General features: G+C 34.9%; 1 non-coding gene across 1 annotated transcript; it reads left to right on the top strand.

Annotated features, from left to right (window-relative positions):
- The first annotated feature begins 6293 nt into the window (after positions 1-6293).
- Positions 6294-6400, top strand: LOC121203798 (small nucleolar RNA R71). Its single transcript, XR_005898735.1, has one exon. It is a non-coding gene; the product is annotated as a small nucleolar RNA R71 (small nucleolar RNA).
- Positions 6401-13841: the final 7441 nt, after the last annotated feature.

The raw sequence follows: 13841 nt of genomic DNA on the forward strand, positions 1-13841 counted from the left end.
CATGGTCTTTTCTTAGTTAGTTGGAGCTATGGCAATCTGGTTATACCCCGTATAACCATCCAAAAAGCAATAAAAAGGTTTTTCTCACTAATTTATCTAACGTTTGATCGATGGATGGCAAAGGAAAGTGGTCCTTCTTGGTTGCTTTGTTAAGCTTTTGATAGACCATGCAAACTCTCCATCTCGTGATAGTGTGAGTTGGAATGAGTTTGTTCTTATCATGGCTAACCATAGTAACACCCTCTTTCTTGGGTACACATTCAACAGGGCTCACCTACGAACTATCAAAAATAGGATAGATTATTCAAGCATCAAGCCATTTGATAATATCCTTTTTAACAAATTCCTTCATAATGTGGTTTTGCCTTCTCTACTGCTTAATAGAATTGCCATGACAATCCTCCAGGAAAATCTTATGCATGCAGATGGCCAGACTGGTTCCCTAGATATTTGTGATTCTTCACCCCAACACTTTCTTAAATCTCTTTAAAACTTCTAACAATTGAACCTCTTGATAAAATGTTAATTCTACATAGATAACTATTGGCAACGTGTTGTTGTCTCCCAAGTAGACGTACTTCAAATGTAATGGCAAAGGCTTCAACTCCAAAGTAGGATGGTCCTTTATAGAAGGTCAATGAGGTTTAAAAGAAAACACTGATAAATTTAAAAATTCAAAACTCCTCATTGCTCCATTTTCAAGTTGCTTAGCCTCCATCGGTTCACTATGTTCTTCAATTAGCTCCTCTTTATTCAACTCAACTGAGTCTGCTTCATTATCAGAATTGTTGCAACAAAATTTTGTCAATCCTTCCTACACTGCTGTTTCAATAATCCTAATGGCGTGACAATCTTCATCTATATCTTCACACTTCATGGCATCAAAAACATTAAAGGTTATCTGCTGGTCATTAACTCTTACTGTTAATTCCCCTTTCTGTACATCAATTAATGTTCGACCAGTGGATAGAAAAAGTCTCCCTAGAATAATTGGTACCTCTTTTATTAGCTTCACATTCCAGAATAATAAAATCTACTGGAAAAATAAATTTATCAACTCTTACCAACACATCTTCAATTTTCCCTTTTGAATGTGCATAAGAGCAATCAACTAGCTACAGCATGACAATTGTAGGTCTCACCTTCCTAATTCCCAATTTCCTGAAAACAGACATCGGCATTAAATTTATGCTTGCCCATAAATCACATAACGCGTTGCTTATATAATGATTTCCATTTGAGCAAGGAATATTAAATTTCCCTGGGACTTTCAATTTCCGTGGCAGTTTGTTCATCAACATTGCTATGCACCCTTCAGTGAGAGCAATAGTTTCAAATTACCATAGTCTGTGCTTCTTTGACAATATGTCCTTTATGAACTTTATGTAATTGGGCATTTGCTTCAATGCTTCCACTAGTGTTATGTTGATATGAAGTTGCTTCAGGACATCCATAAATTTTTTAAATTGAAAATCTTATTTCAACTTATGAAATCACTGAGGAAAAGGTGGTGGTGGCTTTCATTCAACTTGTTGAGGTTGTTTTACCATGGCATTCTTATTGGCAACACGAGCTGATTTAGCTTCAACATTTTTTTGTTTTCTCTTCTCAATTATAGATTACTCCACTACTGGTTTTGAATTCGCCTTATGTGTGAAATATGAGCTATCTTTTTCAACAGCGACATCATTAACAACTCTAGGTAGCTGAGTACCACTTCTGAGTGTAATGGTTTTGCAATGATCCTTCCATTAAGATCTTGAATTTTTAGTATCACTCGACAATGCTTCTTGTTACTTGAGCTTAATGCACTGGAAATTTGCTCCACCTGGTTTTCTAAAGCCTTTAAAGATGCAACTTGACTCTATATTACAACATCATTCTTGGCCATGTAGTCCTTCAATAGATCTTCCATAGATAAAGATGATGATAAAATTTGTTGAACATTTTGCCATGGCATAGGTTGATTGTATCAAAGTGGAGCACATGTGACATTTTGTTGAACAACATTACTGAAATTTCCTAGTCCTTGATTACTCCAACTGAAATTAGGATGTTATTTCCATCCTGAATTGCATGTATTGGGATATGGGCTATTGTTTCAATTGAAATTTCCCATGTAACATACTGATGTAACAGCCTGATTTTGGGCCTAGTCAGAACAGTGATTTTGGGACCACAAATTCGACGAGAAAAAAAGTATTTTTATTATATTTTTATTTTTTACAATTTCACGGAATGATTTTGTGAAAATTTTGTTCGAAAATTTTGACGTTTAGGCACTCAATTTAGTCAAAAGGACTAAACTATAAAAATTGAAAAAGTTGAGTTCTACATGTTAGAGGTGTCCAATTGCTATGAAATTTTAAATTGGAGGTCCTTAAATGGTAACTAGACCATAGGTTATTTTTTGGACAAAAATGGACATGAAATAGGTGAAATAGAATATTTTTAAGTTAGGGGCATTTTGGTCATTTAGTAATTAAAATGAATTAAAAATAAAATAAAAGCCAAAATTTCTTGTCCATCTTCTTCTTTGGTCAAATTCTACATTAAGAAACCATGGATAGGTTTTCCAAGCTTCCAAGCTCGATTGTAAGTCAGTTCTCGCCCCGTTTTTAATGATTTTTACGCTTTTGAAATCCTCGTAACAAGATCTACCTATTTCTACCATTTATTTGAGTTATGAAGGTCTAGGGTCTGAAACATTTTATAAATTTATACATTTTGATGTTTAATGGTAGATTATGCTTGTTTATCGTTGGAGAAACAACTTTTGCTAAGTGATTTTCGGTGAAAATGCTTAAAAGGTCTAAATTGTAAAAGTCATAAAATATGTAGTAAAAGTGTGTTCTAGTGGAATTGTGGGCCGTTATAGTTATGAAAATGGTTTGGCTAGGCTTAAAGTACAAAGAAATGGAATAAATTTCATTTTACGAGCCTTGAGGTAAAAGTGTAAATATGATAAAGTTTAGGGGTAAAAAAGTAATTTTTCCATAATATGATTTTTGGGTCATAATGAATAATGTGACTAATAAATAATCTAAATGTGATATTTTAGATCAATGAAAACGAGGTTTGGACCTAGAACGGGGGAAAACACGTATTTGACAGGTCTTTTTCACCATTTTTGGTATCGAGGTAAGTTTGTATGTTTAATAAGCATTTAATTGTACATGTATAAATGTTTAATTGATATAATTGCGATAAATGCCTTATTATTAAAATGAAATACGAATGCTATGGAGTAAGGTATTACGGAAATGACCATGAGATTTTATGATACACTGTGCAATGATATGATTTAAAATATGTCTATGATACTTGATGACATTGTCATGAGCTATAATTTCATGTGTAAATGTGATTATCTTTATTATTATCATTATGAAGAATTATGTGATTAATCATTATCATGAGTTATATGATTGGTCCTCTGGACAAGTTCAACGAAGACGTGTAATTAAGTAAATCCTGTTTGAACCTTAGGAATAGTTTAGGATACGAGTGACATATCACTAGGAACTATGTGATCTGAGCTCATGAGTTGTGGTCTGAGTTCATGATATATGTGACACATGTTATGGCGGTCCGAGTACTAGTCTTGTATGTTCTACCGATGCTGGGTAGTCCAGTATGTGTTGCGGATACCTGATAGCTTGTGTGAGCAGCCTATGTAGCTACATCCTGACCGACAGCTTGTGTGAGCAGACTCGTGAGTAGCTCGAAAGTGAACAACATGTGATATTTGATATGAGGTAGTGTTGGCTACATATGGGGCACTTAGGTGTGAGATTTCGATTCATCCGATGGTATTCCAAGTGTTCAACGAGTAAATTATCGAGTAACTTGATGGAAAACCCGAGGGGTAAGTCAATGGGAAGAATAAGTATATGGTTATGTTATGAGATAGTACATGTACGTAGTCAAAACTCATGAGCATTAAGCTTAGTATGTGGTAAGAATTCAAATGAATGAATTATGTCTATGAGAATGATGGTGAATTCGATTGAGAATTATGTGTAAGGCTTTTAGGCTAAATTGAATTAAGACACGATGTGTTTATTCTTTTAATGTTGTGATTCAATAAATAATAAAAAGAGTGAAAGACCGGCCTAAAAGCCTCATAAAAATGGATATGAAAGTATGGATAGCTAAGAGTTTTGGACTATTGAAGGATGTTAAGCTATATGAATTGGGAAATATGAATATATATAATTAATATGCACTTTTATTATGATTGCTGAAATGAATTGTCAAGTGTTGAAGTGTTTTATTATGAGAATTTATGTTTGCTTGACTAATGTCTAGACAGGATAAATTTATGTTTATAGATTAAAATATGAGTATTACAATTGATTAATGTGTAACCACGAGAACATATTGATGAAATTGGTAAATGGATGTAAATGATTCGCTTATTATTTTCATACGGACTTACTAAGCTATATAGCTTAACCCCTTTTCTTTCCCACCTCTCATAGGTTTATTTAGCTAGCTTGGGTTGGAAATCATCGGAGATTCTATCACACTATCAAGGTATCATGTTGGGTAAATGAAGGCAAACCTTTGAGTCTATGGCAGGTATAGGGACTTAGTCATTTTGTGTATGTGTCATTATGATATGGCCAAATGTATTGGCTTGTAATGAATAAGAATTTGATTTGTATGAAGCCATATCAATTGGATTATATTGGCTAATGGGTTACAAGCATATTAATTACTCATATGCCTATGCCAATGTCATTGTGTGATGTGGTTTATAATGGTATGTTAATGAAAGTTAGACAAGGGAATCATGAAAGAGTAAAATTAGCATTAAAATAGTTTTAGACAGCAGCAGTAGTACAACTTTGAAAAATCACCAAAAATTTTGGAAACCGAATTAGAGGTTGAATAAAATATGAAATTAAATATTATTGAGTCTAGTTTACATAGAAGAAATGGTGTACGAAAAATAATTTCATTTTATGACATATTTGAATTTTAGGGAGACAAGGTCAGAATGATTTCGGGTTCCCCTATTCTAGATTTGGAAAATCATTAAAAATTGTATAAAAACAATTGGGAATTTAAATTTTTATGTCTAATTTTTTAATGAGTCTAATTTCAATAGAAATAAATGAAAACATCATTCGAATCCCGTACTAAGAGATAATTAATCTTTAGTGAAGAAAGGTCGAAATTGTCAAACAGCAGAACAAGGATGAATTTGAAGAATTAACTATACTTATTGGCCAAACCATAAATTTTTAAAATTTTATTCTTGGAAAATATTTGAGTGTAGTTTTTGAAAAATCAAGCAGATCTTAGTTTAGAGTTATGTAGCTCAAGATATTAATAATTTAGTGACTATGACTCAAGTGGACAGTTTTGTTATGAATAGTAAATAATTGTTTTGATATGTTTAAGCCTTGATTGTGGTTGTGTTGGTAGCTTAATTGTGCCATTTTAAGTTCCATTGAAAGTGTGTATGTGAGTGTGCAAATGAGGGTGGCAAATGGTTTGGTAAATAGCCATTTCCTTGGCCACATGGGCAGAGACATGGCCGTGTGTCTCAGCTGTGTGAAAGACACAACCTTGAGACACGGGCATGTGACTTGGCCGTGTGACCCCAAATTGTGCATGATATCATAAACAGAGAGTTACACAAGCTGATGACACGGGCGTTTCCCAAGAAACACGAGCGTGTGCATGACCACACGGCCTACCCACACGGGCATGTGACTCTCCAAAGTACAAAAATTTTCTAAGTGTAGTAAAAGTTCCAAAAGTTTTCGGTTTAGTCTCGAACCACTCCCAACATATGTTTTGGGCCTCGTGGCCCTGTATAAGGGACGATATGGATGTGATTGTATAAGGTCCAAATTTTATGGCTCGATTTCGTATGAATGTTTATGTTTAAGTTCGGTAACACCTCAAACCCTGTCCATGCGTCGGATACGGGTAAGGGGTGTTACAACTGAAGCTAGGTTCGATGGGCATTCATCAAGAACATGATCTTACCCATATTAAACACATGTTAATTTTTCTGCTTTTGTTTCCTGAACTACAGTTGGTCTCTTCAATGCTTTAATCATATTAGTAAGGGATGATACCTGAGTAGTTAATGATGCGATCACATCAAGCTCCATAGCTCCAGCAACTAATCATTGTTAGATGTCCTTTCCAGAATTTCATATGCCTCAATATATGATTTATCTAGTAAAGTCCCATTGGAAGATGCATTAACTACCATTCGTGGATGTGTATTCAGTCCATTGTAAAAAAATTCCATCTATGTCCAGTGTTGGAAACCATGCATCGGGCATTTTCTAATTAATTCCTTGAATCATTCCCAAGCTTTATACAATGTCTCATCCTTAGATTACCAAAAATATGTAATATCATTCTTCAATTTGGAATTCATGTTTGAAGGGTTGTATCGCAACAAAAACCTCTGACAAAGTTCATTCCAAGATGCCACCGTTCCTAATGGAAAAGTATTCAACCATGCTTTGGCACAATCTCGCAATGAGTAATGAAATAGCTTGAGTCTTAGGGCATCTTTAAGAGCACCCTATTTCCTGAATGAATCATAGACCTCCAAAAAGAGTCTTAAATGCAGTCGTGGATCTTCAGTAAGTAATCCACTAAACTGTCCTACTGTTTGTAGCATTTGAAACATCACTAGTTTCAACTCGAAATGCTGAGCTTAAATATGTGGCCTGACAATCCCTAGATTCAAATCATCCGAGATTGGCACTAGATGTTCTCTAATGGGTCTGTCTTTATCATCTATCACACAAGGAATACCAGTGTCCCTACCATTCGGATGTAATGGATCTTCTCTACCTGGATCATTTCCAATCCTTACCATTTCTCGCAATTTTAGGATCAACATATACTTTTTGTTCTTGGGAATACCTCTACTCATAAATTAGCGGCAAACCTGAAATAAAATGAAAAATAACTAAATAAGCTAAAACTAACAAAATTAAATCAATAATAACAACCAAAATTCACCAATTTGTTGATCCCTGACAACGACACCAAAAACTTGTCGCGTGTGAATATGTAATTTGAATGTGTAAGTATACACGTCAAATCAAGTAATAAAGTGATAAGTGAGATCATCTCCACATGGATCAAAATAGGTAAAAATATGGTTGAGTTATTACTATAAACTATACTAATTAGGCTTATGGCAAAGTAAACAAAATAATGATTTAAAGTGAAGTATTAATGTATGAAATATAAAAATCAAATAATGAATAAAATGTTGTGGCAATTTACGAGATAAAGTTGAGAGGATTGGTGCTATTGAATGGGAATGCTGGAATTAATTGGATTATATCTTAATAACATGATAATTTCATGGAAAAATCTTGACCAATTTACTATTTAGAGTATATCTACTGTATTCTGCTTCCTTTCAGAGCTAGAATTAAAGCTATCATTCTAAGCCTTTGTATGTCTACAAGTCTCAAGAACAATACCTAACAATATTCTTCCTTACCCTATACAGATAACAACTCTATGTCTAGCGTCCTACAAGTATCTGCTTGAGTACTCATTCATATCATTCAATGACGATCCAACTTATTTAAACTTTTCAAAATTAAATCAAGTCTAAGTATATACCATGCATTCATCTATGTCTAAAGCTTGCAGGAATATATTTACAATAATCCAAATAGAACAAAACAGTAGATCTACTCAAAATATCACTATGATTATTAAATAAATATATCAAGATAGATCTAGTAATCCCAACCTAAATGAAATTAGCTCATGGGTTGGGATTTAAAATCCAAAATCAGAATAACATTCAAAATCATCATTAACAGTTTAGAAATCACATAAATTAGTTAACATAATGAAGGTAGAACTGCAAGCAACTATCACCACTCCAGCTTTCTGTAACATCCCGATTTTGGGCTTAGTCAAAACAGTGGTTTTGGGACCACAAATTCAAGGTCGAGAAATTATTTAATTATTATTTTGGTGTTATAGCATGATTATGTTAGTGCCTGAAAAATTTGGTGAAGTAATTTTAGCGTTTGTGAGCTTAATTGCAAAAAAGGACTAAAAGCATAAAGGGAAAAAGTTGTGATTTGATAGCAAATAGTGTTAAATGGCCATGGATTAGAAAGTAGGGGTAGTTAAAGTGCAAATAGACCCTAGGATGGTGCTTGGCTGGCCATGAAACAAGGAAATTAAAATAGTAAAATGTTAGGTGAAGTTTGGTGACTTATTTGGCCAAAAAGAAAATAAAATAAAAGAAAGATGATATCATCCCTTTTTCATTTTCTTCTCCATCGAAAAACACCGGTAAAATAGAGGTTTGAAAGCTTGAAAATTTCAGCAACTTGGCCCCCTCACAAGTAAGTAATTTTGATGGTCTTTCTTGATGATTTTTGTACTTTTAGAATCCTTGTAGCATGAGCTTTCAAATGAGGGGACTATTTTGCAAAATGGTTAGAAGTCTAAGGTTTTACCATGAGACTATTCATGTTGTTTTCTGAAATTTTATGGAAGAAAATGAATCATGGTTGTGAAATAAACAATGTTTGTGAAGTAGTTTTCATGGAAACCCTAACTAAGGACCATTTTACATAAGTTGTAAAATAGGTAATAAATGTGTGAAGTGGTGAGAATTGTAGGTTGCTCCTAGTATAAAAAGTATTCAGGTAGACTTGATTAATGGGAAAACGTGATAAAAATTGATTTTTGGGTCTAGGGACAAAATGGTCATTTTTCCCAATTATAAATTGTTGAGTACTTAGATCGATAAAATGATTAAAATTGTGAATTCTTATTATTTTAGATCAAGAAATACAAAATCTGAATCTAGACCGGGGGAAGGCCAAGCAAGTAGATTAAATTGTCTAGTCGCCTACATTTTGTAATTTGAGGTAAGTTTTATGTTAATAATGCAACTATATTGCTATGATGTATGATTGAATAGATATTGCATGAATTGCTGGATTGTGATTATGAGAATGCATTTGAGAAATTAATATAGTAAAGACTTCCGGTTGAACATTTGGAATAGACTTAGATATTCGTACCATGACATTGGGTGGTATGTGAGCCAGTGTAAGACATGTCTGGGACATGCATCAACCACATTATGAAAGCCAGTGTACGACATGTCTGGGACATTCATCGGCATTGAGACAAGAGCCAGTGTAAGACATGTCTTGGACATGCATCGGCGTTGAGATATGCAAGCTAGTGTAAGACCTGTCGGGGATATTGAGTATCTGGTAATATTCCAAATGATTCAACGAAAGATTTATGATTTGTATCAAAATGAGAAAAGTTATGACCATGTGGTGAGTGGTACAAGTACCTACTTGAAATGTATGAGATGTGGGATCAATATATGCCATAGGAATTGTATTGGATGGTGATGAGTAAGTTGTACTTATGTCTATTTATTGTATTCAGAGGCAAACTATGAAATGTTATGAGCATATTGTTGTATGATAATTAGTTGATGTTTATTTTCATGCAACTTACTAAGTTTTATGCTTACCCTATTTTTCCTTCCATTTTCTTATAGTGCCGCCAAAGTAGCTCGAGGATCATCGCCTATGTCAGAGAAGCCAGTCACACTATCATCTGAAGCACTTGGTATAGTTAGTTCTTTTATTTTGATTTTGGCATGTATAGGAACTTTTGTTTTATTTTAGTGTCACACTATTTTGGGGCCCAATGTGTTGGCTTGATTTTGCATTTGACTCATTTTGTATAAGGCCATGAAAATGGCTAATATTGAAAGTTGTTATATGAATACAAGAAGGTATGTCATGAATGAGAAAATTGTTGGTATAGTTAAGCATGTGAATTTCAGTGTATGGATAGCAAAGTACATAAATTAGTCGCTTAAACATATGTGAAATGTATATAGGTCTTAGTTATGGTTGCTTGATTAGGAAATCATGTTATGATGGACTTTGGTGTGATGAATGGTATTGGATTATGTTTCAGGGTGGAAAAAGGCTTGGTAGATAGCCTTATATTGTCCACACGGGCAGACACACGGACGTGTGTCTGGGCCGTGTGTGACGCATGGTTGGCCCCATGGGTGTGTTGTTCGGCCGTGTCCCTGCACGTAAAATTTGCAAGTCAGTATGCATGTTAGTAAATACACGGGCAGAGACATGGCCGTGTGCCTCAGCCGTGTAGAGGACACAGCCTCTGGCCATGGGCGTGTGCCTCGACCGTGTGGAGGACATGACTTTTGGCCACGAGCATATGCCTCCTCTGGCCATGGGCGTGTGCCTCAGCCGTGTGGAGGACACGGCCTTTGGCCATGGGTGTGTGCCTCCACCGTATGGAGGATACGATTTCTGGCCACGAGCATATGCCTCGACCATGTACCTCTATTTGGTTGCTGGCGTCAAAAACAGAATGTCAAGGTTTTTAGACACGGGTGCCTCAGCCGTGTGCCTCTATTTGGTTGCTGACATCAGAAACAGAATGTCAAGGCTTTTAGACACGGGTGTGTCGTGGCTATGTGAGGGACACGGGCCATGGACACAGGTGTGTGTCAGGCCATGTGAAAACCCTTGTAGGTTCGAATTTGGAATTTAATTCACACGAGTTTGGACACGGGCGTGTCCACTTATGCTTAGGCCGTGTGAACCACACGGGCCATCAGCACGACCATGACATAGTGGCCACACGGGCGTGTTGCCCTTCCACACAAGCATGTGCCCTATTTCAACAGTCATTTTTATATGGTTGGTTAAAGGACTCGAGTCAATCCTGAGTGGTTTCCAATGGATGTTTGGGGTCTCGTAAGTCCAGGTTAAAAAAATTTAAACATAGTTCAAAAAAGTTTTAAATTTGAACGAGTCTTGGTGACTTGAAAATGTGATATGTACGTGTTCAAGTTTAGTAACGCCTTGTATTCTGTCTCGGTGTAGGGCACGGGTGTGGGGTGTTACACTTTCACTTCGACGCTATTGAATCATGCAAGACCCAAGGCTAATTGCTCATCCCTTTCTTTGTGTCTTTGCTCTCCTCTTAAGCTGTCACCCTTTCCCTTTTCTCTGGAATTTTTCACGAGTTTTTTTGGAGAGAAAACTACTCTCCAAATCCCCCTCTAAAATCTTCATGTCCTCTTTCTTTGATCTTTCCTCTTTTATAGGGTAAATCCCCCTTTCATGGGTTTATCTGGTGGATTTATCCCATTTTCTTCCTCTTTTTTAGGTGGATTTATGTGGAACATGTCTAGTTGGCTGAGAGTGACGATGATTGAGTGTTGAGTCAGCATTTTCCTCAAATTTCCATGGCATTTGTGTTGGCAATCCATCCAACATTTTTCCATGACAATATTTCATGTTATTCATTCTTTACCTCCTTTTTCTCATTTTCTTCATCCTTCCTGCACCTGTTGCGTACAACAACTAATTCCCTTCTTCCCAATAGTAAAAGTAACATGAAATGATTTGTAAGGCACAATGCAAGCATTATTATGCAATGTTTTAAAAATAATCCTGAAAATGCAAATATATCTACCTAAGTATAGACATTTAATCAAGCTTAAAGGTTCGAAATATAACTGCTTAAAGAAAATAAATTCACCATTACAACTTTTACACATACAATTTACTTATCATCTCATTTGCTGAGAACCTCATGCAAAACATTGTACTTAAAGCTTTACTATTCATTTACTCTCACAGTCTTACTTTTTCAGCACTTAACATGCAAAGTTGTAACACTTACCTAAAGATGGAATAACCATTGATTAGTCCAAGAATCTTAGCTTCCACTTACATAAGAAGAGCAACCAAAAAATAACATTTAAAATTTAAGAAAAAGAAAGAATTAAAGAGTCGTTCTCAAGAAAGAAGAAAACCTTATTGCAAACCCTACTCACACACATATTTATAACTCAACGCACTTAGTGGAACTTAACAAGTGTTACACGTTTCAGAAGTTGCCTTCTTAAAGGTCTACATAATCTGGAAGAACATACATGGGAGTATTTCCTATAGGTTATTTGACCAGTCAGTTTAGTTGGTTTGCTACCAGATCTAGTTACCAAAACTTGCTCTTCACAAAACTTAAACTAATTAGGCGTACTATACTTTTGGCGGTATCTTACGTATGCCCTACTTTCCTTTATCGAATTCTTTCTTTTATTGAAAAAATCATCAAATACTAAACCTTGATTCTATTCCATGGGCATATACTCAATTCGCCAGAACATAAGTTAGCCAGAAGTTTATAATTAGGCGAACTAACTATCTGATTGTGCTAGAACAGACACTTTACCTCTACTTGCATTCAACTTGGACCATAAACATTTGGGGTGTGACATTTCTATGTATTTGAAAGATGAGTAAATAAATAAATTTAATTTCACTATTATATCTTTTATTTTTCTGTCTTTTATGTTTTGCTTACGTAGTGAAATTGCGACAAGCAAATTGACCAGCTTTGTACATGTGCATATAAAACTAAGAATTTATAAAATAGTTATTAAAGCATAGTTTTATTACAAGCGTATAGGTCAATTGCAACATTTATAGTGTTACAATGGAATACTGAGGTATTCCAATATCGAGCCCAAAAGAAATGGCGATTGAGCGATAACTAGCATATAAATAGAGTTGAAGTGGCTAGTAATATGATTTTATAGTATGAAAAATCATAACAAGAAAATTAAATATGCTAATCTAAGGAATAAATTGTAAAGAGTATAAAACTAAGAAATTAAACTAATAAATGGCTAATGGTGGTTGGTTGATTTCGATGTGTTTCACTAACCCTTAAACAAGGGACATAAACCCTAGCTTAAAATAATGGTAGAAATAGTTTTATCATGCTTCAAGGATCTCAAAAATATAAAAAACATAAAAAACTAACAGCAAAATGACTTACATGTAGGGTTTATTTTTCTGAAAATTTTAAGCTTCCATGGAGGATTTTCTTCTTCAATTTTCGGTGGAGACAAGATGGAGAAGAAAGATGATCATTTTTTTCTTTATTTTATTGATTTAGCTATTGTCATTAAATACCAACCTTACCAACATTGACTTTTTGACTTTTCTTCTCCATGTACATCCATTCACACATATAGTGGCCTATTTATTAATTAAGGACTTCAACTTTTAAGTTCTATAGCTATTTGACACATTTACCTAATAAAACACAACTTTAGCACTCTACGCGATTTAGTCCTTTTTCACCAATTAAGCATTCAAACGGTAAAATTTCTTATCACAACTTTTACACAATCATATTTTCATGCTATAGACCTCAAAATAATATTAAAATAAATTTTATGGCCTCCGATTTGTGGTCTTAGAACCACTTTTTGACTAGGCCCAAAACTGGGATGTTACAACTCTCCCCCTCAAGGATTTTCGTCCCCAAAAATCTTACCAGTAAAAAGGTTTGGGTAATGGCTCCTTATTGTTTCCTCGGGTTCTCATGTGGCCTCTTCAATCCCATGTCGTTCCCATAACACCTTTAAAAGGGTAATACTTTTATTTATTAATTGCTTGACCTCCCGAGCTAAAATTTTATTCAGATCCTCACATAAGTCATATCCGGTTGTATCTCCACCTCTGTAGGTGGAATCATGAGTGAAGGGTCAGAACGGTATCGGCGTAACATAGACACATGAAACACATTGTGAATCTTTTCCAACTCAGATGGTAAGGCTAACCGATAAGCTACCGATCCTATTCTTTCAGTCATCTCATATTGTCTGATAAAACACAGACTCATCTTGCCTTTCCAACCAAATCTGAGAACTTTCTTCCATGGGGACACTTTTAAAAATACCTAATCACCGACTTGAAAATCAAGTTCCCTTCATTTTAAATCAGTGT

The sequence above is a fragment of the Gossypium hirsutum genome, chromosome A07 (genome assembly GCF_007990345.1).
Source record: "Gossypium hirsutum isolate 1008001.06 chromosome A07, Gossypium_hirsutum_v2.1, whole genome shotgun sequence".
Taxonomy (NCBI): domain Eukaryota; kingdom Viridiplantae; phylum Streptophyta; class Magnoliopsida; order Malvales; family Malvaceae; genus Gossypium; species Gossypium hirsutum.